A 25952-nucleotide genomic window follows, 5' to 3' on the forward strand; every position below is an offset into this window, starting at 1 on the left:
GGATTAAAGACATGTGTCACCATGCTTGGGCCAGGTGCCAGCCAGGGCTAACTGCCCAGGGATGGCACCACCCACAGTGGGTTTGTCCCTTCTACATCAGTTAGCAATCCAGACATTCCCCCAGGGCAGCCTGGTCCAAGCAGTTCGACCCCCTTCTAGGTGTGTCAAGTTGATAACCGAACAAACCAGGACAGCTCTCGATTGCAGACTGCAAAGGATAACTGCTACCTCACGGGATGGTGTGGGCATTAAGCTCTTGCCTGGCTCAGTAAAGGGCCGCTGTGGCCCTCTTGTGTCCTGGGCCCTGGCTGAGGTGCTGGGGTTCTGTGGAGAACCTGGCGTAGGCCTTGCTTTTGTTAGCTCTGAATTGCTCAGGATGGAATGGAGTGAAATGCTGCTGGCTGCTGCCGCTGAAGACCAGCATGACCTGGGATCATGATCTCTCCAGTACCTCAGACTCTCATGCTTGTTGTTTGATTATAATAACTTGTTGAGTGTAGTTGCACAGATCCGTAACACCAGCACGGAAGAGGTCATGAGTTCAAGGTCATCCTCCACCAGCCTGGGCTATAAAAGGTCCGGTGAAAACAAGTCAAAATAATGACATCTCCAAATGTAGCTGAGTCATAGATTTAAATAAAAACAAACTTTTACTTAGTGTGTATGTGTGTGCATGTGCACAGGTGTGCCTTTGTGTGTCTGCTTTCCATGATGGAGTTCAGAGGACAGCTTGTGGGAATCTGCTCGAGTCTTGTGAGTCCTGGGGATCCAACTCAGTTTGTCAGGCTTGGTGCCAAGGACCTTTTCCTTCTGAATCATATTGCCATATGATTCTGAACCTGAGCCATAGGTTTTATTATCTGTTGTATGTGGAATTTATTCCTTTTAAGAATCTAAGATGTTCAGTTGTCACCAAGGCAGTGAGGCAAGCAGCTTCAGACTTTGTAGGGATGGAGGCACAGCTCACCCCATGGCCTCGATCTCAGAGGTCGGGGAGTCCTTGGAAATGTCTGCTTCAGAAATGTGACACTCAGCGGGGACAGAATTGATGGCGCCTCAGAAAGCTCAGTAGAGAGCCGTGGAGTGGTGGTGCATGTCTTTCATCTCAGCACTTGGGAGGCAGAGGCAGGCGGATCTCTTGAGTTCGAGGCCAGCCTGGGGTACAGAACTAGTTCCAGGAGAGCCACGACTACACAAAAAAGCCTGTCTCAGAACGCCTCCCCCTCCACCCCAAAGCTCAGTAGATCCCTGGGTGCTTACAGCAGGACTGGCCTAGAATTGTCACTGCAGAGCCCAGCCAGCTACCCTGCTCTGCCAGCACAGAGACACCAAGCTGTACCTTCGTAAGTGGTGCAGAGCACACGGCAGCCACTAGAGGTCAGAATTGGAAGCTCTGGCGTCCACCCTGAAAGTACCCGCCCCCCCCACAGCCTTTACAGCACTGTTCTAGTAGAGTATATTTTGCAACCAAATCATATATATCAAGGTGTCCTTGGATGCACAACATGGATAGCATTTTATTTATTTAGTCATTTATTTATTTGTATTTCATGCATATCTGTTTACCCATGTGCATGCAGTGCCTGAGAAGGCAGAAGAGGACTCCAAATCCCTTGGAACTGGAGTTACAGATGATTGTGAGCCTTCATGTGGGTGCTGGGAATTGAACCCATGTCCTCTGGAGGAGCAAGCTGGTGCTCTTAACTGATGAGCCATCTCTCTTCATCTTTAGAGCTGGGATCCTTGGGCTGTTAGATTCTCCTGCTTTCCTCTCCCCGTTTAGTGACCCCCGTGGCCATATAAGACCATCAGCATAATTCAAAACAAATCAGTAAGGTAGGCTTAACTCTGTCTGTTATCTGGTCCTGTGTTCTGGTGTCCCGGGTTCTGGTGATGGGATCTAGGGTAAGGCTGTTGCTCTGCTAACTATATTCCCCTTCGTAAAATCTGGCTCTTAAGATTTTCCAACGACTCCCACATATTTCTCATATATTCTGTTCCTCTTAAATTAGTCTGGATCTCACCTCACTTTTTTTTCCTTCCTTCCTCCCTTCCTTCTTTCTTTCTTTCTTTTTTTTTTTTTTCCCAAGACAGGGTTTCTCTGTGTAGTTTTGGTGCTATCCTGGATCTTGCTCTGTAGACCAGGCTGGCCTCGAACTCACAGAGATCCTCTTGGCTCTGCCTCCCGAGTGCTGGGATTAAGGGTGTGCGCCACCACTGCCCGGCTTTTCTTTTTCTTTTTGACAGTTTCATTATGTACTTTAGGCTAAACTTGAACCCTAGGTCCTGAGCCCAGAGATTACAGGCCCACCACACCCTGCCAACTCTCAATGTTTGCAACCAAATAAACGGAAATACACATTTCTGCCACTAATTCGTCATTGTCCTTGTGTGTTATTTGGCGTGTGCTGTGATAAAATTCTCTTGCTGGGACAAAGCCCCTTAAGGAAGGAAGGGTCTCGTCTGGATGGCAGCTCCAGGGAGCGATCCCTCATGTTGGGGAAGGCATGATGGCGGGAGCTGGGGGAAGCTCACCCACACTGCATCTTCAGGCGGGAAATGGAGGAAGGAATGCTGGGGCGTGTGTGTTCGTGCATGTGCGTGCACGTGCGTGCGTGAGTGCGTGCGTGCGTGTGCGCGTGTGCGTGTTGTGCATGCATCTTGGTGTACTTGTGGAAGCCAGAGGAAAACTTGTGGGATGTTTGGTGACAAGTTCTCCTTTTACTCAATACGCTCCCTTGCCAGCTCCCTTCTTTACTATTATTGTTAGTGTATGGTGGCGGCGGCGCATGAATACCACACCGTGTGTGTCGGTGAGAGAACACCTTCCATGGAACCAGTTCTTTCCTGCCACCATTACATGCGTTCTGGGGATCGAACTCCGGTTGTCAGGCTTTTGTGGCACAGGCCTTTCCCCGCTGAGCCCTCTCGCCAGCCTCTGTGTTCTTTTTACTCAGTCTCGGGTCCCAACCCATAGTGCAGCGCTGCCCACACTCATTGTCGGTCCTCCCATTGCAGTGCACTCAACCTAGAAAACCCCGCACAGATGTGTCCAGAGGTTTGTCCCTTAGGTGACACTAGATACCGCCAAGTTGGCAATATGAACCACCGCAGGGTGTCTTCTTGGGAGGCAGAATTCATCCTGAAGGAATCAAAAGTCTAAATGTATGTGGAGCCCAGGCTACCAAGGTGGCTGATCAATGAGGATATTTTTCTTTTTCTTTTTTTTATTATTAAATTTTTTTTATTCATTTTATATACCAACCACAGATTCCCCCTCCTCCCTCTTCCTGCCTCCCAGCCTTTCCCCCCAACCCACACCCCCCATTCCCACCTCCTCCAAGGCAAGGTCTCCCATGGGGAGTCATCAGAGCCTGGTACATTGAGTTGAGGCAGGTCCAAGCCCTTCCCCCCTGCACCAAGGCTGTGTAAGGTGTCCCACCATAGACACTAGGCTCCAAAAAGCCGGCTCATGCACTAGGGACGGATCCCGATCCTTCGGTCTGGGGACTCCCCAAACAGTTCAAGCTAAACAACTGTCTTGCCTATCCAGAGAGCCTGGTCCAGTACCATGAGGGCTCCACAGCTATTGCTCCACAGTTCATGTATTTCCACTGGTTCCGCTGGTCATCTCTGTACATTTTCAATGGGGATGTTTTTCATGCTAGGGGGATTTGTCTTTCTTACAGATGGCTGTGGCTGCTTCTATCCACAAACCCTCATGACCAACATCTACTTCCTCTTCAAAATCAAGATACCTCAAGTACCACAAATGCTACTAATCCTGAGGGCTGAAATGGCTCAAAAACATCAGGACCCCAAGATATATGAAAGATGACAAAATCTACTTGAAAAAACAGCCCAGAGAAGAATTTGTGGGCAGATAATTAAGTCAACTAAAGAAGCTGGACATGGCAGCTTATACCTGTAATCCTACCCTTGGGGAGTCTGAGATGGGAGGATCTTGAATTTGAGTCTAGTTTGGACTACAATAGTGAGATTCTATCTCAAAAAACTGAAAGTCAAACCACAATGAATAAAGATAAAAATAAAAAAAATTAGACCAGAGAAACAGCCACAAAAATTTGCTTTGTGTGGTGGCTCAACATGGCAGGAATTGAACTTTTGATGGATTGTATGTACTGCTCTTTGGAGCTGGGGAATTTTGTCCTGTTGCCTTTGGTGACCCACGGGAATAGAATGCTGAAAGGGTACAAACTGGGCTGATACTTATTTTTTGAGACAGGCTCTTGTTGCCCAGGCTGGCCTCAAACTTACTCAAGTAGCAGAGGATGGCCTTCAGCTATGGCTCCTCCTGCCTGCACCTCCCGAGTGGTGGGATTACAGGTTTTCAAACACTGTAGGGCTGACACAATGTCAGATGGATCTGTACCCACACGGCCTCATCAACTGTGAAAACATCAAAACACAGTGGGAGCGAGTGGGTAAAGAGCTGTTTTCCTGATGTATCCAACATCTTCCTCCATTGGATCCCTTCTCAGGTCTTCCTAGGCACTGCAGGATCCAGCAACTGAGGAGTTAATTCCCAGCAGTGACAGGTAAACTGATCTAGTCCTTGGGCCATCATCTCCTTGGACAGGGCAGGGCCCACCTCATGTGGACAGTAGAATGCTGGAAATCACCCTAGGCTTAAGTAGCAAGGAACTTTCTTTAAGGCAGTAGAAGTTCAGCTGTGGGGCAGACACTGGTTCTGTGATATCTTCGAGATTCTCCCTGTCTGTTTGTCCATTGGCAAAGTCAACTTCATCCCAGGTGGGTCTCTGTGGTCAGTTGGATGGTGGCTCCTGAAGAGTATGGCCATAATTCTGGTGCCTGTGAACAATGCAATCTAGTAGAAAAGGATGTTGATATCAATCTCCTTGGCTTATCTAAGCATCATGACACATGCCTGTAATCATTTGAATTTCAGCTTCTTGGAGATAGGACTAGAATCTGGGTCTTGAACCAATGAAGGCAAGCAAGGGAATTTCCTGGACCACTCTAGCCCTTTTGAGCAGTGGTTCCTGGAGTATGGTCACCATATCATCATCACCATCACTATCATCATGACCATCATCAGCACTGTCATCATTGGCACCATGATTGTCATCCTCACCATCACCATCATCATCACCACCATCACCACGGCCATCACACCATTTCTACCATAATCACCATGAGGACCACCATCATCACTACCACTACCATCACATCCATCATTATCATCATAGGGAGCTTGTAAATACATGAAAATGCTTTTTATAAGCCCCAAAGAATTGGAAGCAGAAGCTCACTCAGTCACTCAAATGCTCATACATTGGTGGGCATCAAGGCAAGGTTCTATAAAGTAGAAACAACTTCTGTATCCATCACTGAATAAATGGACAAATAAGTCTAGGTGGTGATGTACTTTATGGCCATAAAAAGGAATGAAGTATTGACATGTGCTCAAATATAGATGAATGTTGTTGGTTGTTTTTACTCTTTGGGGGGGGCACTCAGCTCCCAAATAAATCACACACGAAGTCTTATTATTACTTATGAATGCCTGACTTTAGCTTGGCTTATTTCTACCCAGCTTTCCTTAACTTAAATTATTCCATCTACCTTTTGCCTCTGGGCCTTTTCCTTTTCTTACTTCTGTATATCTTACTTTCACTCTTACTCTGTGGCTGGCCCCTAGTGTCATCCTCTCCTTGTTCTCTTGCTTCTATTTCCTCTCAGATTTCTCTTCCCATTTATTTTCTTTGCCCACTAGACCCACCTATCCTTTCTCTTGCCTTGCTGTTGGCCATTCAGCTCTTTTTTAGACCAATCAGGTGTTTTAGACAGGCAGAGTAACGCAGCTTCACAGAGTTAAGCAAATGCAATGTAAAAGAATGCAACACATCTTTGCATCATTAACACAAACGTTCCACAGCATAAACAGATATTCCACAACAGATGAACCTGGAAGTGAAGGAAGGTGGATTCAAGATGACACGTGTGATTCCATTCACAGGAACACCCCGAGTAGACACATCACAGAGACAGGAAGCAGATTAGTGGCTGACAGTGATCACTCTGTGGGCTCTGGGTTTCCTTTTTGGTTGATGAAAATATTTGGATTGCAAAAGGTGGTGTTTGTAGATTATCATGGCTATAGTAAACACCACTGAACTATTTCCTTTTAAATTTTTAATTTTTCCCCTCTTCCCTTTACTTCCTCTCTCCTCACCTTTTATTTTTTAACCTTTCTCACTCTCTAACTCTTTCCTCTTATCTCAGAGGCAGAGTCTTTCATATGTAGCTCAAGCTGTCCGTAAACTCATGCTCTTTTTGACTCATCCCTGTAAGTGCTGAGACTAGAGGTGTGAGTCTCTGTGACTGGTGCTAAAATGGCTATTATTATTTTGATATGATAGTACTGGGGGTTGAAAACAAACCTCAATTACAATTTCTACAACTTTTATTTATTTTACTTTTATTTTTATTTTATTTATGTTTTTTTGAGACAGAGTTTCTCTGTGTAGACTTGGCTGTCCTGGAACTCCCTCTGCAGACTAGGCTGGCCTCAAACTCAGAGATCCACCTGCCTTTGCCCCTTGAGTGCTGGGATTAAAGGTGTGCGCCACCACATTGGGCTCAATTTTTAATTTTTAAAGTAATTTTATTATTATTATTTATTATTATAATATTATTATATCTTATGCCTTATATAAGATATAATAATAATATTATAATATATTAGTGTGTGTGTGTGTGTGTGTGTGCGTGTGCATGTGCGTGTGCGTGTGTGTGTGTGTGTGTGTGTCCCCATCCCAATGACTTAAATAGGATTGCTTGAAAGGACACATCTGGGGGCATCATTTACTGGGGCAGGGCAACTTGCCAGTGGCTACACCAGTAAAGAGAGGGACGTCTCTTTCCCCAGCAACTATGACGACAGTTTCTTAGGGAGAGATGGGGCCTTGTGAGTACTTCTGCCAAGCAATTAATCTTATGCTCTTGGAATTTCACCTAAAGGGAAAGAAGGGAGAGTTAGCGGGCTAAGCATGGTTGGTGCTTTTCCAGGAAAGCCAAGTTTAGTTCCCAGCACCCACAAAAGACAGCTCACAGCTGCCTGTAACTCTAGCTTCCAGGGGATCCATCGCCCTCTTCTGGCCTTCACAGGTACTGCAGTCTTGTCCACAATCCCACACAAAGAAACACACCTACATATATAGTTAATAACAACTCTTTACAAACAAAAGAAAAAGAGATAGGATGATTTTACCCCTCCAGACCTAGACCAGACTCTGGAGCATCCCCAGATATTTGTAGTTTAACAGGATCCCTTTCAGGAGCATCTCAGCCTGGATGGGGCAGGGAAAACTCTGCTCTCTTTCATGGGGGAAGAGAAGAATGCCCTTCCAGTCCAAGCTTTTAGAAACTTTACTCCTATATGGCCTTGTTGTGACGATCGGTTTCCTTGTTTTTCCAGGTGTCTATGAGGACAAAACCATTCTCTCTGCCCAGCCAAGTGCTGTGGTCCCTTTAGGAGAAAATGGGATCCTTCATTGTCACTTGCCAAACACCTGTGACACATTTCCTCTGCCTAAAAAAGAAAACAACCTTATTTTTAACATGAATCTTAGAGGGTCTTATTAATAAAAAAAAAACTCAGGAGCTAGATACTGAGGTGAACGCTGAAAGATCAGAGAAACAGAACAAGCCACAGCTAACCTCACCTCATCAGTTCCTCAGCTGATCCTCTTTCCTCAAACTGGAAGCCTCTGAGTCCTCATCTGAATGGATCTCAGCTGAACTGCTGCTAAAATCCTAAAAGTTTAAAAAGCTTCTAGTTTCTGGTCTTCATGCATTATATACCTTTCTGCTTCCTGCCATCACTTTCTGGGATTAAAGGCGTGTGTCTTTCCCAAGCAAAGACATGAGATCTCAAGTGCTGGGATTAAAGGCATGTGCCACCATACCTGGCTCTGTTCCTAGTGTGGCCTTGAACTCACAGAGCCACACATCTCTGCCTCCCAAGTGATAGGATTAAATGTGTGTGTGCCACCATTTTCTGCCCTCTATGTCTATCTAGTGGCTGTTTATTAGGGTGCATAATATATTGGGGAACACAATATCACCACACTTATTTCCAAACTTTATCTAAGAAGGCCAGAAAGAATTCAATACGTCCTTTGTCTCCCAGGTTCATGTGGGGGCCTACAGATGTTTTGGTTCTGTCAATAGTTCAAGTGGTCAGATTCCAGTGATCTCCTGGAGGTGACTGTTACAGGTGAGGAAGCTGTGGTCCTTTTCGACTTGAGTGGAGGTGTGTGAGAATGTGGACTCTGGTTTGGTAGGTTTGGGCATGAATAGTATAATGGTTGCTCCATCTATGATTCAGCTAGCTCCAAGACATGAATTCTCCAGAGGGCTAGTTAGGATTCAATATTCCTGAATGATAGGAACAAAGAAAACAGTCAATTTCCGAGGTCACAGAAGTGACTTCCAGGGCGTCCAGTGAGCGGGAGAGGAGGGAGATCTCAGGCTCTGAGCTTACACCCTCACAGAACACACAGCTTGGGGCCATCTGAACTGGTTCCCTAGGTGAGGTGGGTTTTGAAGGATGGGTAGAAGTTTGTGGCCAGGGGGACGAATGGGGGATCTTCAGGTCCACACTACAGAAACAGCAAGCCAAGAGAAGGCTGAGTATTAACAGTACTTGGGCAACCACACTGCTGGGCTTCGGGGGGAAACAGGAAGTGGGAGGGCTTTGTGGAGTGGGTTTATGTGGGTCAGGAAGTCGCTGGTCATCAGTTTAGCCTGCCATCAGGCAGGAGGGTGGCTCATGCGGTGGAAGATAACAGCACTGGGAAGTTGTCAGGAGTCCGCCGTTGGGCGGGCAGTCACGTCTGCAGCTGGGCGCTTCCTCTTAGGTAGAGTGTGTTAGCAGTTTTTCAGCTCTGGGGTTGGGGTGGGGGTGGGCATGATTTGCTGCACAGGGGTCAGATGCCCGTATCTAGGGACGTGTTGGTTGTCATGAGTCGGGGAGGGAAGGTAGTGTTTAACTGCTCACAGTGAAGTCCTAGGACACTACCAGGATTGTAAAAGGCACAGGATAGTGGGCTGGTCCTCACTGTCTTGTTTGATATTTTTAATAGTCATCAAATAGGACTTTGAAAAGCATGATTCACAATGAGCTTTTCTTGCACACATCTTTATTACTGGGATGAGCATCCATGAGCATAACAGTGTAGGAGCTTGCTTCTCTTTGGAGCTCAAGGGGAACCATTAGTGTGACCCATATTCAGCACTCACATGCTTTTCCCTTTAGGTCACTTCATAACATCTGCAGGGACTCTATTACACACAGTTGACCCAGACCAGTGGGTCATTCTTCAGTGACAGGGTCCTGAGTGTGAGGACCAGGAGGTCAGAAAATAACGAGGATAGAAGGTAGAGAAGACATGAAAGTTTGGGATCAGAAGGTCTTGTGCAGGCTATATCTTATGCCAAGCAAACTTATTAAGAAGTACAGCATCTTCTATTTCAGGGGAGAAGTTGGATGGAGTCAGCAGAAACTATTATACAATGGGACGAAGTCAGCAGTAGGCTAACCAAGCAATGTTTTACAAAAGGAACACAGGATATCTCAAGAACATTATAGCCTGAGCACATAGTGGCCTTGTGACCGATAACTCCATGCCTGATAACTTCTCTTCAGGGGGAAAAGCCAAGTTCCCAGGAACCAAAATCTTAATTCCTTTGAAGCCTATCCCCACCCCAGACTGGCCTTTTCAAGCCCATCCCTAGACAATGACACATAACTAGGTTCCTTCTGTCCTTTCATCAGGGCCTCTGAGAAGCCTTGGATTGGCCTGGCTCTCAACACAGAGTTTTGGGTGATCCTTGACTTCATAAGCTGGTCATCTTGGGGGTCATTGTCCTCTGTGTCTTACTCTTTTCATGTCATATCATATTGGCAAGATTTGTCTTGACTGAGTGATTAATTCTCATTGTATGTATATATATATTATATATATATATATATATATATATATGTGTTGTGTGTGTGTGTGTGTGTGTGTGTGTGTTTGCACGTATATGCATACTATATATATGTATATGCATATGAACTGAGCCATCTTCTCATTCTCAACATAGAGATTTTAATGAATGCTTATTCTACTGAGGAAGGAGAGAACAAATTGAACCAAAAATAGGATAGAGGATATGTTGTCACATAGTGGTCAGTGTTACTGAAGAAAAACAGGGTGAGGTTATGAAGTAGAGAGGGATGGTGGAACGTTATTGATGCAATGGGAAGGAAAGCCCTCTACCAAGAGGGTAGTTGTGGTGTTATTTTGTTTGTGTTTTAACAAATAAAGCTTGCCTGGAGATCAGAGTGTGGAGCTAGCCACTAGTTAACCATAGAAGCCAGGCAGTGGTGGCACACACCTTTAATCCCAGCACTTGGGATCTCATGCCTTTGATCCTGGTACGTGGGAGGCACACATGTCTTTAATCTCAGCACTGGGAGAGGTAGAAACAGGAAGTGATATGGTTGGGTGGAGAGAGGAATATAAGGCAGGAGGAGACAGGAGCTCAGACCCCCTTCAGGTTGAGGAGTTGATGAGGTAAGAGGTGGCTGTGGCTTGCTCCTTTGTCTCTCTGATCTTTCAGCAAGCTTTATTTGGTAGAGCACAAACAAAATATCGCTACAGGCAGTCACTGAGTGTTGGTGGGGGGGAAAAGTACACCATGATGTGGGAACAGAGCATGCAGAAGTCTGGAGGGTAGACATGCTTGCTGTATTCAGCAAAGAACAAGATTGCAGTGTGGGTGGAGCAGAGTGTGCTTGTGGTAGATTGTAGATGTCACAGCAGAGGAATGGCAGTCTTAGGGTGGCCGTATTGAGAACTCCTTTCCAGAGAGTGTGTAGGGGCTAAGTGTAGTGAGAGGATGCATCCTTTTCACTTACCTTGGCTTTCTCCTTCTCTAGGAGTGTATGAAAAGCCACAGCTTCCAGCTTTGATCACCTGCTCTGTGACATCCATAAGAAGACCATCCTACAATGTCAGTCAGAGATCGGGTGTGATATGGTTTTCCTGTCCCCGGAGGCCAACACAAACTTTACCTGATGTCTGGAATCTTACTACAGACTCAGGCTCTTTCAGGCCCTAGAGAGCCCCTGACATTACAAGAAGAAAGGTGAGGAGTGAGATGTTCTTTGTAGGATCTTGGACGCGCCCATCCATCATCTTACGTCCATCAGTGTCCCTGGTGATGAAGGGATGACCCAGATTCTATAGGGACAGAGAAAGAAGTACAATGTGGGGTGCATACAAAGGGATATCAGTGCTCCATGGTGGGAAGAGATTACTATGTTCATGAGTCAAGAAAAAAACCTTCAGGCCCTACTCTAGTAGCTTGTCTGCCAGCTAGGACAGTATTGTCAGCTCTTTGGACTTGGCTGTGTAGTTAGATGGCCACAGGAATGTCTCTGCATTGCATCTGTGTAGTACAGAAGTGTTGGTCCTCTGCACCTTCCCTGGTCCTCTCTTCTCATCCTCCACGTTCTCAGATTTGGTGTCTTCCTGCGCTCTACCCAGAATAGTCAGTGTGGTGAACTCCACATTTGCCTTCCATGTTGACCAGCTGCATCTCATTATCGCATCTTCCGTAAGTTTCCTACATCAAATATACAGACACCGGGGGCAGCATCACACGTGAGCATGTCTTTGTGGCTGAAAGTCAGAAGAGGAAGTGTAAGAGAGGAACTTCTGGTCACCCCTAGAAATGTATTGGAGAATTGAGAGGGCAGAGCCAGGTCTCTTGCAAAGAGAAACTCCTTCTTGTTTTGCAGTGGACGTCACCATCTTTATGGGGGTTCTGGACCCCAGTCTGCTCCTTCCTACGGGTGTGTCCCCTGTGCAGACTGTGCCACCCATTCTCGGTGCTGTGTGTGTGTGTGGAGATCTGGCACGACGAACCGCCACGGCCCCTGTGGTTAATCTGGTGTTTGAACTCGGTAAGTGCTACAGGGGGCATCATTATTAGACAGAAGGGTAATGAATATAAACGCCTAGATTCATAAGCTTGGCTTCTCTCAGGATGTTCTTTCATTGTGAAGTCTTGTTAGGTGGCTGCGTAGGTATCATTCCTGGCACCTGCCTCTCTGTCTGAACCTAATCTCTGGCCCTGAGTTCCGTGATTGTGGTCAGTGTGTTACAGGATGGACACTTCTCACTAGGTCCTTTTCTATTTCAGTGTTTTTTTCAGAAGCAGAGGATCTGGGCACACTGGTGTCTTCCATTTTAGCCTGGGAGGTCCAAGTTTGTCTGGGATTAGCATGGAAAGAGTGTGATCCTGAAATGAGATCACATCCACTTCCCATTTACTCCTTGGTATTGTAGCCATGATTAAGCTAGGGATTATCCACAGTGTGTTAATGCTAACAAGACAGCTGGCTCAGAAGGACACTGCAACCATCAACACAGAGGATGGGGACACTCACACACATTTCCTCCTGAGGACATGGACGAGGTTTTGGATTGGCTTTCTTTTTTTCCATCTGTCTTCACTTGGGCTGTCTTACTGGGCTCCTTGACCGTACATCATCCATGAGACAGAACTGAGGTAAATGCAGTCCCAAGCTTTTGCTCATGTTACTTCATCCTGTAAACTATGTTTTGCCTCTGAACCCAGTCCCTTCTCCTTGAATGGAGAAGTAGTAGGGTGCTGGTCGGTGGAGTCAGAACACATGTAAAGGAAAAAGAAGTCCTTGGCTCCTCTGGATACTGTCATACACAGTTTATAATTGATTGATAATATTAGTAGTAATTCTATTTTTAACCTTTAAGGTATCTCCACACTGATTTATATATTGCTGGCACAAGTTTACATTGCCATAAGAGGTAAATAAAGGTCATTCCCCTGCCATCATTACCAACATTGTCTTTTTATTTATTTTTTTTTTTTTTTGATGATAGTCATTCTGACCAGATTGAGGTGGAAACTCCAAGCAGTTTGAATTTTCATTTCCCTGATGGCTACCCTCCCTCCTGTAGATCACTGGCCTGTGGCCTGTGTGAGTTCACTCTTGTGACACCAGTAGACTGAGCAGAGCCCAGCAGGTAGAGTGTGGCCAGTCATTCCCAACTTCGAGGATGGACGCACGCTCTATTTCAAGATGTTGGCTGCTGCTCTGTCCCAGTCACTGAGGCCATGAAGGACTACTTACCATCATTTACTCCTTTCCCAGAGAAGCTAAACAGTTTTCTATGTGGATCATTCCACTTTTTTAATGCTGGCCCCTCAACTCCACTCATTTCTGAGGAACTGAGCACCCCATATCAGAGAGCCATAGGCTTCCTTCTGACCCTCCCCACCTCATCTGGGACCCTTTGCTCCAGCTGCTCACTTTATCAAGGTGCCCTCCCTACACCTGTGAGCAAGCTCCCAGTCACCCATTACACCCAATCACAAGGGGCTGCTAAGAGAAGTGTGTGTTCTTAGTTTTTTTAAAAAAGATTTTATATTTTACTTTATACATATGAATGTTTTGCTTGCATGTGTGTCTGTGCACCAAATGCATACTTGGTGCTGAAAGAGGCTGGAAGACAGCATCAGATCCCCTGGAACTGGAGTTATGGGTGGTTGGGAGCCACATTGTAGGTGCTGGGGATGGAACCTGGGTCCTCTGCATGACCAAGTGATCTTAACCGCTGAGCCATTTTTCCAGCCTTAGTCTGTATCTCTACTGGGGGAGTTGAGACCATTAATATTACGAGTTATTTTTAAAAGAAAGGTATTAATTCCAGTAATTTTGTTGATTTTGAAGTGTCTTAGATCATCTTTGACTAACTAGTCTGGCATTGTTTATTAATTGCTTGTGCCCTCTTGAGGGTATCTATTCATTTCTTCAGACATGAAGTATTTTCCCCAGTTTTATCTCTAAAGACTGTCTTAGTGATCATACCTAATGTTGGTATCTAGAAATATTTTATTTCTCCATTATTATTATTATTATTATTATTATTATTATTAGTATTACTAATTTTGTTTTTGTGAGACATGGTCTCAGTATGTGGTCCTGGCTGACCTGGAACTCACTATGTAGATCAGGCTGGCCTCAAACTCATAGAGATGGGCCTGCTTTTGCCTCCCAAGAGCTGAGAATGACGGCGTGCACCACTACACCTGAATCTCCTTTAGTTTTAATGGATAGCTTTTTAGGGTTGACAGTTGTGGTCTTTCAGAACTTGGAATACACATTTATGGACCTCTTGAGTTTTAAATGTTTCTGTCAAAAAATCAGATGTTATTCTAATGGACCTGCCTTTAAAAGTGACTTAACTTTTCTCCCTTGTTGGTTTTGATAATATTTATTTTTTTAAATTATTTTTCGTGTTTTTAATGTTTTAAGTGTAGGATATCATGAGGAGTTTCTTTTTTGGGCTTGTGTATTTGATGTTTTGTGGACCTCTTGTATCTTCATGGGTATCTATTTCTCCAGGTTTGGGAAATTTTCTTTATGTTTTATTGAAAATATTCTCTGTGTGTTTGCCATGGTATTCTATGCTCATAACTCATAGGTTAGGTCTTTTCATGGTGTCCCCAAACTCTCTCATGTTCTGTTTATATTTTTAAATATTGTCTCATTGGGCTGGAGAGATGGCTCAGTGATTTAGAGCACTGGCTGCTATTGCAAAGGACCCAGGTTATATTCCCAGGACCGCACATGTAGCTCACAACCATCTGTAAATTCTAGTTCCAGAGAATCTAACACCCTCTTCTGTCTTCTGAGGGCACCAGACATTCACCTGGTGCACACCCACACATGCAGGCAAAGCATTCATATACAGAAAATAAAATAAATAAATCTAAGAAAACTAAAAAAATTCTCATCAATCTGTACTGAATGATCCAATTTCTATGTTTTTCTTCAGCTTCTGACCCTCTTTTTTGACTTGATCCATTCTATTGGTTAGGTTTTACATTGAATTTTTTCTTTTCTTCTTAGCACATTTTATTTGTATGGATGTCTTGCCTGCATGTATGTTTGTGAACCACTTGCACTCTTGGAACTCATGGAGGCCAGAAGAAAGGCACTGGTTACCCTGGAACTGGAGTTACAGATAGTTGTGAGCCACCTTGTGGGTGCTGGGAATTGAACCTGGGTCCTCTGGAAGAATAGTCAATGCTCTTAACTGTGATGGCTAAAGAAACTCCATTTAATGCTAGGCATCCATCTTGGTACCCACTAGTCATTTGTCTCTGACTCCAGTCCCTGGAAGATAAGTTCTCAGTAACCCTGACTCAGTGACCCCCATCCCCATGCTTTTTTTTTTGCTTCTGTAACTTGCTTAAACAGATACCCACAGATTGTTTTGAGTTTCCTTAACTACTTAACTTGGCAGAACAGACAAGTTTTTGCTTGCTTGCCTAGATATTGAAGGTCTTCCTGTGGTTTTCTTCTTTAAGAACTATTCCTCATGGCCCTCCTTCACATGCCTGAGATTTGGCTTTAAGGCTGTTGTTCTTCTAGCAGCTAATCAATAAATCCTTCAGTTATAATTGGACTGAGTCTATGGTCTTTTCCCAGGGGTCGGAGAGTCCATAACATTAACCATTGAGTCATCTCTCCAGCCCCTCCATTGAGGTTTTTAATCAGCTCATTGATTTTTTCTTTCCCAGTATTGCTATAGTTTAGATTTTTGTCAAAAGTTCAACTCTATTTTCATTCTTGCATTGACTTCCTTATTTTATTTTTTTTTGTATTCTTTGAGTTGTTTGGCCATATTTATAATCTTCCTTTGAATTCTTTGAGAGTTCTTCCAGGTCATTTTTCACTAGGAGCCATTATTATGGGATTTGCATGTTTTAGAGATGAAATATTATTTTGATTTTTCTTGTTTATATTTCTTCATTGGGATTTACACACCTGGAATTAATTCGTTGGTGAATGTCTTTTTCTTTCTTTCTTTCTTTCTCTCTTTCTTTCTTTCTTTCTTTCTTTCTTTCTTCCTTCCTTCCTTCCTTCCTTCCTTCCTTCCTTCCTTCCTTCCTTCTTTCTTCTCTCTCTCTCTCCTTCTCTCTCTCTCTCTCTCTCTCTCTCTCTCTCTCTCTCTCTCCTCCCTCCCTCCCTCCCTCCCTCCCTCCCTCCCTTCCCCCCTCTCTTTTTGGTTCAGAGGTGTTTATATGTTCAGGATGGGGCCAATACATAGCAAGGTTGTGATCTTGATTTCTTCTGTTTTTCTGGTATTTGAGAATATTTCTATCCAGAACTTCTCTCTCTGCTTATGTCTGGTACCCTCAGAAGTTTGGTCAAGTAGCTTGGAACAATTTGCCCCTGGTTGTGTGGGTGGGTCCCATATCTCAAGATTAAACAGAGCAACTAGAGGGTCCCAGTCAGGCAGCTGACAGGACTCTGGGTTTCTGAAGGAGTCACAGTCTCACCAAATCCTGAAACTGGATTGGAGGTTTATGACAGCTGTGGGTCTATCTGGAAAATAGGATTCCTTATCTTCCACCTGTTTTACCACTTAGAAGCAGCGTTTGCTGATTATCCTGTCACTAGGGAGCTGCCCAGAGGAGGAAGTATTTGGCCTCTCTGTGTAGCTCATCTTTGTCCTGCTCTCCCTGCTCCAACCCCGTATATTTCATTTACTTTGTGAGTTACTGAAGATCTTCTTTTTTTTCTTTTGGAACAGAGTCTACTTCCCCCTAATTCTGATTATATTGTTCACTGGCTTACAGGTAGAATCATCTAATCTATTATTTCACCCCAAAACCTTATTTTCAAGATAGAGTTCCGCTATATAGTCTAGGCTGGCATTGAACTTGCAATTATTTTGTCTCAGATATCTGAGTGCTGTGTTTACAGATGTGATCCACAATGCTCGGATGAAGCCTTAACTAATTATTCTTTATCAATGGGAAATCGGGAGTCAGATATTGGGGTAAGAACTTGAAAGATCAGAGAAGCAGGGGAGCAGGCACCAGTGACTTCCTTCCTCTTCTGTTCCTTCCTTCAGAAGGGCCGAGATCCTCTCTCAGCCCTGCCTTACTACTTCCTGTCTCCCATCTGTCTACAGTCCTCCAAACCTCTATGGTTAATTTTGGTCAGCTAGTGGCTAGCTCTGCCCTCTGACTCCAAGCAAGCTTTATTTGTCAGAACACAATCAAAATATCACACAACACTCGGAATTATTTTTTTTTTTTCATTTTTTATACTTTGGTTTTATCAATCCCTCCCTTCCCTCCCCCAGCTTCTACAAGAACCTTCCATTATATTGTCTTCTCAACTTCATCTCCTCTTTCCATGACCCACTGAGTCTAATCAGTACTGTCCTTATGTGGGTTTAGGGACAGCCAGTAGAGCATGGGCATCTACCTCAACAGACGACACTTCCCCGACAAGAAATTTCTCTCTCCTTTTCTTCAGCCTTCAACTATCAAAGTTCTTCACCTAAGGATGGGACTTCATGAGTTTATCTCCTCACTACTCAGGAATTTTGACTGGCTTGGGCTTGTACAGGTCTTATCAGGCAACCACAGCTTCTGTGAGTCCATTGAACCTACATGTCCAGAAGACACCTTCTTGCAGCCATCCTCCCTAACTTTTTGCCCTTAAAATCTTTCTACCTGCCCCATCACATTGTTCCTTGAGCCATGTGGGAAGGGAGCACATTAGATGTCTTATTTAGGGCTGAGAACTTTACATTAACTTATCTTTTACACTATGATTATCTGCTGGTTTGTCTTGATGGCCACCAACCGAAAAAGCTTAATTTGTTCTTAATTGATCTTTATGGGCCCTGGCTATGAAACCCACATTGTTGTGTGTGCTACAGATGAAAAGGAGACAAAGCCAATGTTAGCCAATGAGTTGATTAGATATGATGCTGATCAGCCTAGAGAAGAGGGGGCAGTTTATGTGATAATAATGGTGACCCAAGGGATTTATTCCCAGGCTGGTGGGAGACAGAGAGTATGATGTCTACTGATATCAATGTTAACCAGATGCCTCAGTCTCAACATGTGGGGTGTTAGGAAGTGGTGAGTTCTAAGGCATGTAAAGGAGAAAGGGTACAAAGCATGTGTGCTGCAAACAGTTTAGGGTGTAAAAATTGTGATAGAGGAGAATGCTCCAGTTGTGTGAGACATCCTGAAGGAGGAAGCTGGAGCCATCAGTGGGAGCATGGCATTTGCTTGCATGGTAGAGATGCCAGTGAGGCTGACATGGTCTTGACTTTGCTCATTGTGTGTACAGTGATGGTGGTAGGTGAGAATGTAGTCAGAGGAGTAACAGTTAAGCCTCACTAAACCTTGTAGACCAGGTATAGTGCTCATATATCATAGCAATGGGAGCAGAGTAACTGGAGGCTATGGGGACAGTACAGAAGTGATTCATTTATTTTAAAAGGACTTCAGGAGTCATATGATATTGGAGGTGGGCATAGTGGTTGGAACTTACATGAAAGAAGGAGATAAAGAAGGGCATTGGTAGATGATTTAATTAGGTACAAGACTGACTGGCCCAGATAAATGGGGACAGTTTAGGTGTTAAGAATGATGACCCACAGGGTTGACTTCTAGCCACTCAGTGTGAAGAATAAAAGTTATTACTACATTGTTAGGAAACACAGAGTGTGAGTCAGGTCATTTGAATATACTGTGAGCTCAATTGAGAATGTGATCAGTTGGATCTTTACATTCAAAGTGAATTATTTATGTATGGATAAACTGTTCTGAAATTCAGTTAGGAGAGAGAGAGAGAGAGAGAGAGAGAGAGAGAGAGAGAGAGAGAGAGAGAGAGAGAGAAAGATTGAGATTGTGTGTGTGCGTGTGCATGTGTGTATGCATGTGTGTGTGTTCACATAGACATATCAATGAATTATATGTAGATACACACAGCCAACTACGTAGATTATGCACATCGATAGGTAAATGACAGATAGATGCATAGAAAGATGGATGACAGATAGATGGTAGTATTGAGTTTATTGAGATGACTCCAGAGAAGGTATTTGTAGAAAAGAGAAATAGGGAAAAGGCTTGAGCTCAGAGACTCTCCAAGGTGTAGTGTAGGTTTAAAGATGACAGAGAACCTCCAATGAAACTAAGACAGCATTTTCAGGGCCGACACTGAGTGTGACCTCTGGAAAAACAGAGGTCATTGTGGTCCAGGCTGGGTGGTGTCACATATTGCTGGTATATTGAGGTACAATACATGACCTCAACATCTGGGTGAAGGACTAACATCCCTATGCTACCCAAAGCCACCAATCCTGATGAAGTGTAGCCCAGATCCACTGCTATAGGGTTATAGCTCAAATCCTGTGGTCTAAATCACCACATGATGAACTCCCCATAGCTCCTTGGGAACCTGGCTTTTCTGACATCAGCTAACTCAAGCTCTTTTTTTTTTCTGTCTCTCCAGGACCATTACCCCAGCCTTCCTTCCATCTGCACAGTTCCAGGAGCTGTGACTTCCATGATCAGTGATGTGGCCATCTTCTGCAGGACCCCTCTGGGAGTGACCAGTGTGCACCTAACCCATTATGTACCCAGTATGTGTGCAAAGTGGTATGAGTGAATCCCACAAGGATCCCAGGAAGTGTTTAAGTTCAGTCTGCAGAATACGACACACACCAATGCGGGGGTTTACTACTGTGGATACTACAAGGAAGACCAATGGTCATGACTTAGTGGCAACTTGGAGCTGGGGGTGACAGGTGAGTAACTGTCTAAGAACTTTAGCCTTAACATCTGCTACTACCTCACTACACCACATACGCCTCATCACAGGCCCTGCATTGTACCAGGCCTTTTCTTTTGGGCCACCAACCAGCTCCCAAATCATGACATGGAGACTTATTATTAGTTTTGAATTCTCAGCCTTAGCTTAGGCTCTTTTCTGGCTAGCTCTTCTAACTTAAATTAACTTGTTTCTCCTCATCTACCTCTTGCCGTGGGGATTTTTACTTTTTCTTTCTGAATATCTTGCTTTCACTGTTTCTCGTGTCTTGCTGGCCAGCAGCTGCCTGGCTTCTTGCCCTGGGCATGCCCCTCTCCTTCTCCCTCAGTCTCTCTTCTCTTCTCCTCTTGTTCCTCTAGATTCCTCCTCCCTCGGCCTGCTAGCCCTGCCTGTCCTTTTTCCTGCCTAGCTATTGGTCTTCAGCTTTAGGTGCCTCAGGCAGGCAAGGTGAGGCAAGTGCAATACATTTTTACACAATTCAATGAGAGCAGCATAAACAACAGGAACACACCTTTACACAGTTAAAGTCATGCTCTGTAGCATAAGCAAATGTAACACATCTTGCCTAGTTAAAATAATATTCCACAACACTGTATTATACTTATGCACCCTCTCCTCTCTCTTGTCTCTTTCTTTCCCTCTCCTCTCCTCCGTTTTCTTTCCCTTTTTATCTCTTCCTTTCCTTTCTTTACTCTTCTGTCTTCTCTCCCTTTCCTTGCTTACTTTTTTGGAACGGACTCTCATACAGCTCAGGGTAGCCTTTACCTTGCTTTGTAATGGAGTATGACCTTGGACTTCTGGTCCTCCTGTCTGTACCCTCAAGGTGCTGACATTGTGGGCATGAACCACCACACTATGTTGTGCTGAGACTTAAACTTAGGGCTTCATAATACATACCAGGCAAAAACACTCTACCAATGAGCAACATCCCCAGGCTGTCTGTGATGCGTTGTGACCCTCCCTCTGTGTTAACAGTGGTCTCAGCTCCCTTGATAATGGTGAATGAAATTCACAAGGGGATGCAGCCCATGGGACCTGACAGCAGCCTTCTGTACCTATATAGAGCCTCTTGATGGTCCTGGTTTATGGCAAATGTTGCGAACATGTTTTGTGATCTGCAAAGGTTGGCTATGGGTGGACATCTTTTTGTTTTCATTCTTTCTTCTCTTTGGTCAGACCATTATTTTATTAATGGTTTAAACAGCATACTCTATTTACTGCCATGTTTCTACAGGGATAAACCACTCCTGGCTGTTCGTTCAGGACCCCAGGGGGCCACAGCAAGAACTATATGGCTCTTCTGTCACATACATAATTATCTTCATCCTCTGCAGAGGTGGAAATGCTTCCTTTCCCCAGAACTGCTCACATCAGGACCACAACACATTCCTTATCTCCCCTGTGAGCCCAGGGCATAGGAAGGCCTACAGGTGCTTTGGCTCTTACAAACACAATTCCTACTTGTGATCATGCCTAGTGATCCCCTTGTGCTGTCAACCACATGTGAGTGCACGTCTTACACTAGCTCTTCAACTCTGTACTCAGAGAGACCTCAAGATGTGTCAAGGGGACACGGCTGTGTGTCATCTCTGTGCTGGCTCTTGCACACTGCACCACTGTCCTGTCTTGAGTCACTTCATTTGCATTCTGGAATCGGAACATTATCTGCTAATTGTGTGAAATTAGGGCATATGCAGGTGTGTTCTTTTGGAGAAGAGATGTCATTACCCATCATGATATGTGGTATCCCACCCAGTTAGTTATTGGCTGTGTAACCTATTGTTGTGTGTGCACATTTGCACACACAGAAACACACACAGACAACCCTTGCTAGCTATTAGTGATGGAGAAGTTAAAGGGTCTTTGTTATTTTCTTCCTTCAGGAAGACTTGAATCTTTGTCTCACACCATATTCTGTGAGCGCAGTGCTGTGTCTGAATCGCCATCACACTTGTGGAGAAAGTATAGACATTTGCTGAAGAGGACTCAAGAAGGACTAACAGTCAGGATCTTGTAGGGAGGGAGCAGATCTGGCCTCCATGATGCTTAAGATTCAGTTCTGTATCCTTAGCTGATCCAGTTAGTTGGTATGTTTCAGGATTTCAATGGAGGTGACATCTCCTCGGTATGGAGACTAGGGATGCAGAGGTGTTCTTTAAGAACTATGGGAAACTGTGAATGCTCATGGGTTAAGGATGGAAGGGTGGACCTGAGAATGTAGGAAGAAGCAGTGTTACCAGTAAGAGCATTGTGAAAGGTGGAGTGAGACTTGTTGGATAAAGAGGAAGTTGATGTAGCTGGGCATGGGATGAGAGTAGGAAATGGAACATGAAAAGATACATTTCATACATCTCTGAAATTTTAAAGTCTAAAGCAATTAAGAAATAAAGCAAACCAAAACAAATAGAATGTTTCTTTTACCCAAGTGGAAAACTGGCTTGCACTAAGTCAGACAGCTAAATACAGCAACAACAGAACACTGAATATGAATATCCCAGGTAGAGCTTAGAATGGAACTGTGTATGATGAGCTTGTGTATAATCAGTCACCAGGTGGGAGTGTCTGGTGGTTGCACCAGCTAGCTTAATTGCTAACTTGACATAGCCTAGAGTCATCTGAGAGGAAAGCCCTGAGTGAGGAATTGTCTAGATCAGATTGACCTGTAGGCATGTTTGTGGGTAGTCTCTTGATCACTAGCTGATGTGGGAGAGCCCAGCCTTCTGTCCTCAGTACCATTATTTGGCAGGTGGTTCTGAGATGTATAAGAACGCTCATGAAGGAGAGTTAGAGGGACAGTGGTAGAAAAGTAAGTGAGGGTAGGCTACCCCAGATGGTGTATTGGGAGGAGAGAAGGTGGGAAGGCATAGGTGGGTATCCAAACAGGATGGAAGAGCAAAGAGACAACCCAGAGGCTCTATAAAATATCCAAGCCATCGTCCATCTAAGGGGCTTCCAGCATTAGATTTCTTTTATCCAGAATGGGTAAAGCTGTCAATTTCTCTTTATCTGAGGCTTGATCTTCTGTCTTTCTCTGTCATTCAACATTTCTTTTTTATTAAGACACAACCTCATGTGTAGTCTTGGCTGTCCTGGAACTCTGTAAGTAGATCAGTCTGGCCTCAAACTCACAGTAAGATGAAATGTCAAAGTAGTTTTAACTTGAATTTCTGTGATGACTAAGAATGGTGAACACTTTTGAAAATGTTTCTTAGTCTGTTGTGGAATATTATTTTAAGATGTGTCACATTTGTTTATGCTATGGAACATTTGTTTTATGATGCAAAGATGTGTTGCATTTTTTATGTTGCATTTGTTAAACTCTGTAAAGCTGTGTTACTTTGCCTGTCTAAAACACCTAGTTGGTCTAATAAAGAGCTGAATGGCCAAGGCAGGAGAAAGGATAGGTGAGGTTGGCAGGCAGAGAGAATAAATAGAAGGAGAATAAAAGAGAAAGGAAGATTGAGGAGTGAGAAAAGAAGGGGCCAGCCAAACAGCCACACACAGAATAAGAAGGAAAGATATCGTATACAGACAGAAATAGAGAAAGGTAAAAGCCCAGAGATGAAAGACAGACAGGATAATGTAGGCTAAGAAAAGTTGGCTATGAACTGACCTACTCTGGTGATCAGATGGATGAATACTCTGTCATCATGGAACCTTCATCCAGTGACTGATGGAAGCAGATGCAGAGATCCATGGCCAGGTGCCAGCTGAGTCCAGGAGTACAGCTGATGAGAGAGAGGAGGGATTCTATGAGCAAAGGACATCAAGATCATGATGGGAAAATGTACAGAGACAGCCAGCCAAACTAGTGGAAATGCATGAACTGTGGACCAATAGATGAGGAACCCCCATGGTACTGGACTAGGCCCTCTGGATAGGTGAGACATTTGCTTAGCTTGAACTGTGTAAGGGCCCCCAGGCAGTGGGATAGGGATCTGTCTCTGGTACATGAGTAGGCTTTTTGGAGCCCAGTGCCTATGGTGGAACACCTTGCACAGCCTTGGTGCAGGGAGGGAAGGGCTTGGACTTGCCTCAACTGAATGTACCAGGCTCTGTTGACTCCCCATGGGAGACCGTGCCTTGGAGGAAGTGGAAATGGGGGGTGTATTAGGGGAAAAGACTGGGTGGTGGGAAGAGGAAGGAGAGGTTGGTATGTAAAATGAATAGAAAATTTCTTAATAATAAAAAAAAGTAAATAAACAAAAAAGAAAAGTTGGCTAAATAGTGGAGAGGGTTCCTGAATTGGCCAACTACTGTAGTAGGATTGGTGACTACCACAATTGTCATTAGAGATATTCTACCCAGTAACTAATGGAAGCAGATGCAGAGATCCACAGACAAGCACTGGTCTGAGCTCCAGGAATCTTGATGAAGAAAGGGAGGAGGGATTGTATGAGCCAGGGGGGTCATGACAAGGGAACCCACAGAGACAGCTGACCTGAGCTCATGGGAGCTAATGGACTCTGGACCAACAGCTGTAATGGACTCTGGACCAACAGCTGGGGAGCCTGCATGGGACCAGCCTAGGCCTTCTGCTTGTGTGTGTGTGTGACAGTTGTGTAGCTTAGTCTGTTTGCAAGGCTCCTAGCAGTGAGACCAGGACCTGTACCTGGTACTTGGCTGGCTTTTGGGAACCTGTTCCCCATGCTGGATTATCTTGCCCAGTCTTGACACAAGGGGAGGAGCTCAGTCCTGCCTCAACTTGATGGGCCATGCTTTGTTCAAGCCCACAGGAGGCCTGCCCCTTCCTGAATGGAGACAGAGGAGGTGGAGTGGGTGGGGGTGTAGCATGATTTCAAATTAGTCTTAACAATAAAAACCTGGCATCAGATATCGGGGTCAATGCTGAAAGATCAGAGAGACAGAGAAGCCAGCCACAGCTACCTCTTACCTTGACAACGCCTCAGCCAAAAAGGGCCTTAGCTCTTACCTCCTCCTACCTTATATTCCTCTCTTCCTCCAGATTTATCACTTCCTGTCTCCAGCTCCCTCATTCTGGGATTAAAGGTTTGTGCCTCCCAAGTACTGGGATTAAAAGCATGAGATCCTACGTGCTAGATTTAAAGGTGTGAGCCTCCATTGCCTGGCTGTTTTTCTTTTAGACTAGATCAATTTCGTGTAGCCCAAGGTGGCCTCGAACTCCTGATATTCCTGCTTCCTCCTCCAAGTGCTGGGATTAAAGGTGTGTGCCACCACAAGGAAAACTATAACTATAAAGTCTTCAACTCCACCAGAGACTCAGGAAGGAAACAATATTACCTGGGTAAGAGGAAGTGCAAGCAAGTGACTTCCAAAAGTTGTGAGAAATGACAGAAACAGCTGGCTGCCTGTATCCAGTGTTACTTTGCAACATCGGGGCATCCATCTTTGGCCTACAGGCCTAGCATATCTGAAAGACTTATCTGTGAAGCAGGATTTTTTGTCCTACCTTGTCTTGGCAAAGTTTGGCAGTCCTTTCTTTTGTGTCCTCCTTGTCCCATTTGGACAACATACTGTCAGCAGTTGAGGCAAGGGCATTTTCTTGCCCAGTGGCTAACTTTTGCTATAAAGAAAGTGAACTCCATACGGATGCCCATGATCTTCTCTGAAGTAGATTGGTGCTGCTAGGAGCAGACATGTCTCATTGTCATAAAAAAAGAACCTATGTTATTAAAACATCTTAAATTCCATATTCTGTAGATCTCTGAAGTGTTTGAAGACCACCTATCTACCTAAAGTATATGTTTGGCCTTGAAAACAAACCTAACATGACTACAAGTTTAATTGTAAATTAATTTTTTCTGGATGATCTATCCTTTTTCTTCACATGTCTCATTTGTCCAGTGGTCTTCAGATTCCTTATCTGGATGCTTTCATTCTCCTGAAAAGACAAAAACAGAACCCTTCCCCAACCCTAATTTTGGGGAGGTTCCCTTTTGGCAAGTTATATCTGATCAGTTAAGAATATTTGTTAGTTTTATAGGTTAGTTTAGATTGAATGGTCATGCTGTTTGGTGAACTATCATCTCTTGTAATTAAGAGCTCTCTCTTGTTCAAATGGCACCTTTATCAATTTTGATGGTATCCATAGCCTTTCTTCTCCTGTGGAAACAAAAGCAAAACCTCTTCCCCAAGGTAACACATATCCTGGCTTCTATTTTGAGGTCAACACATCTTTAAAGTATATAGGCTGATTTAATTCTGTAGTTTCTTTTTATACTGTTCAATGTCTCTC

General features: G+C 44.3%; 1 protein-coding gene across 2 annotated transcripts in view; it reads left to right on the top strand.

The window, feature by feature from the left end:
* The first annotated feature begins 11748 nt into the window (after positions 1-11748).
* LOC114688725 (leukocyte immunoglobulin-like receptor subfamily A member 5) overlaps positions 11749-25952 on the top strand; it is a 28290-nt gene continuing 14086 nt past the window's right edge. The window contains exons 1-2 of one of the 2 annotated variants that reach the window (XM_037202156.1): positions 11749-12001; positions 19418-19712. The gene's annotated coding sequence lies outside the window, so the exon portion shown is untranslated. Of the gene's footprint in view, positions 12002-12240; positions 12276-19417; positions 19713-25952 lie in introns of those variants that run through there. The other variant, XM_037202155.1, reaches the window with a different exon arrangement.

The sequence above is a fragment of the Peromyscus leucopus genome, chromosome 1, assembly GCF_004664715.2.
Source record: "Peromyscus leucopus breed LL Stock chromosome 1, UCI_PerLeu_2.1, whole genome shotgun sequence".
NCBI lineage: Eukaryota > Metazoa > Chordata > Mammalia > Rodentia > Cricetidae > Peromyscus > Peromyscus leucopus.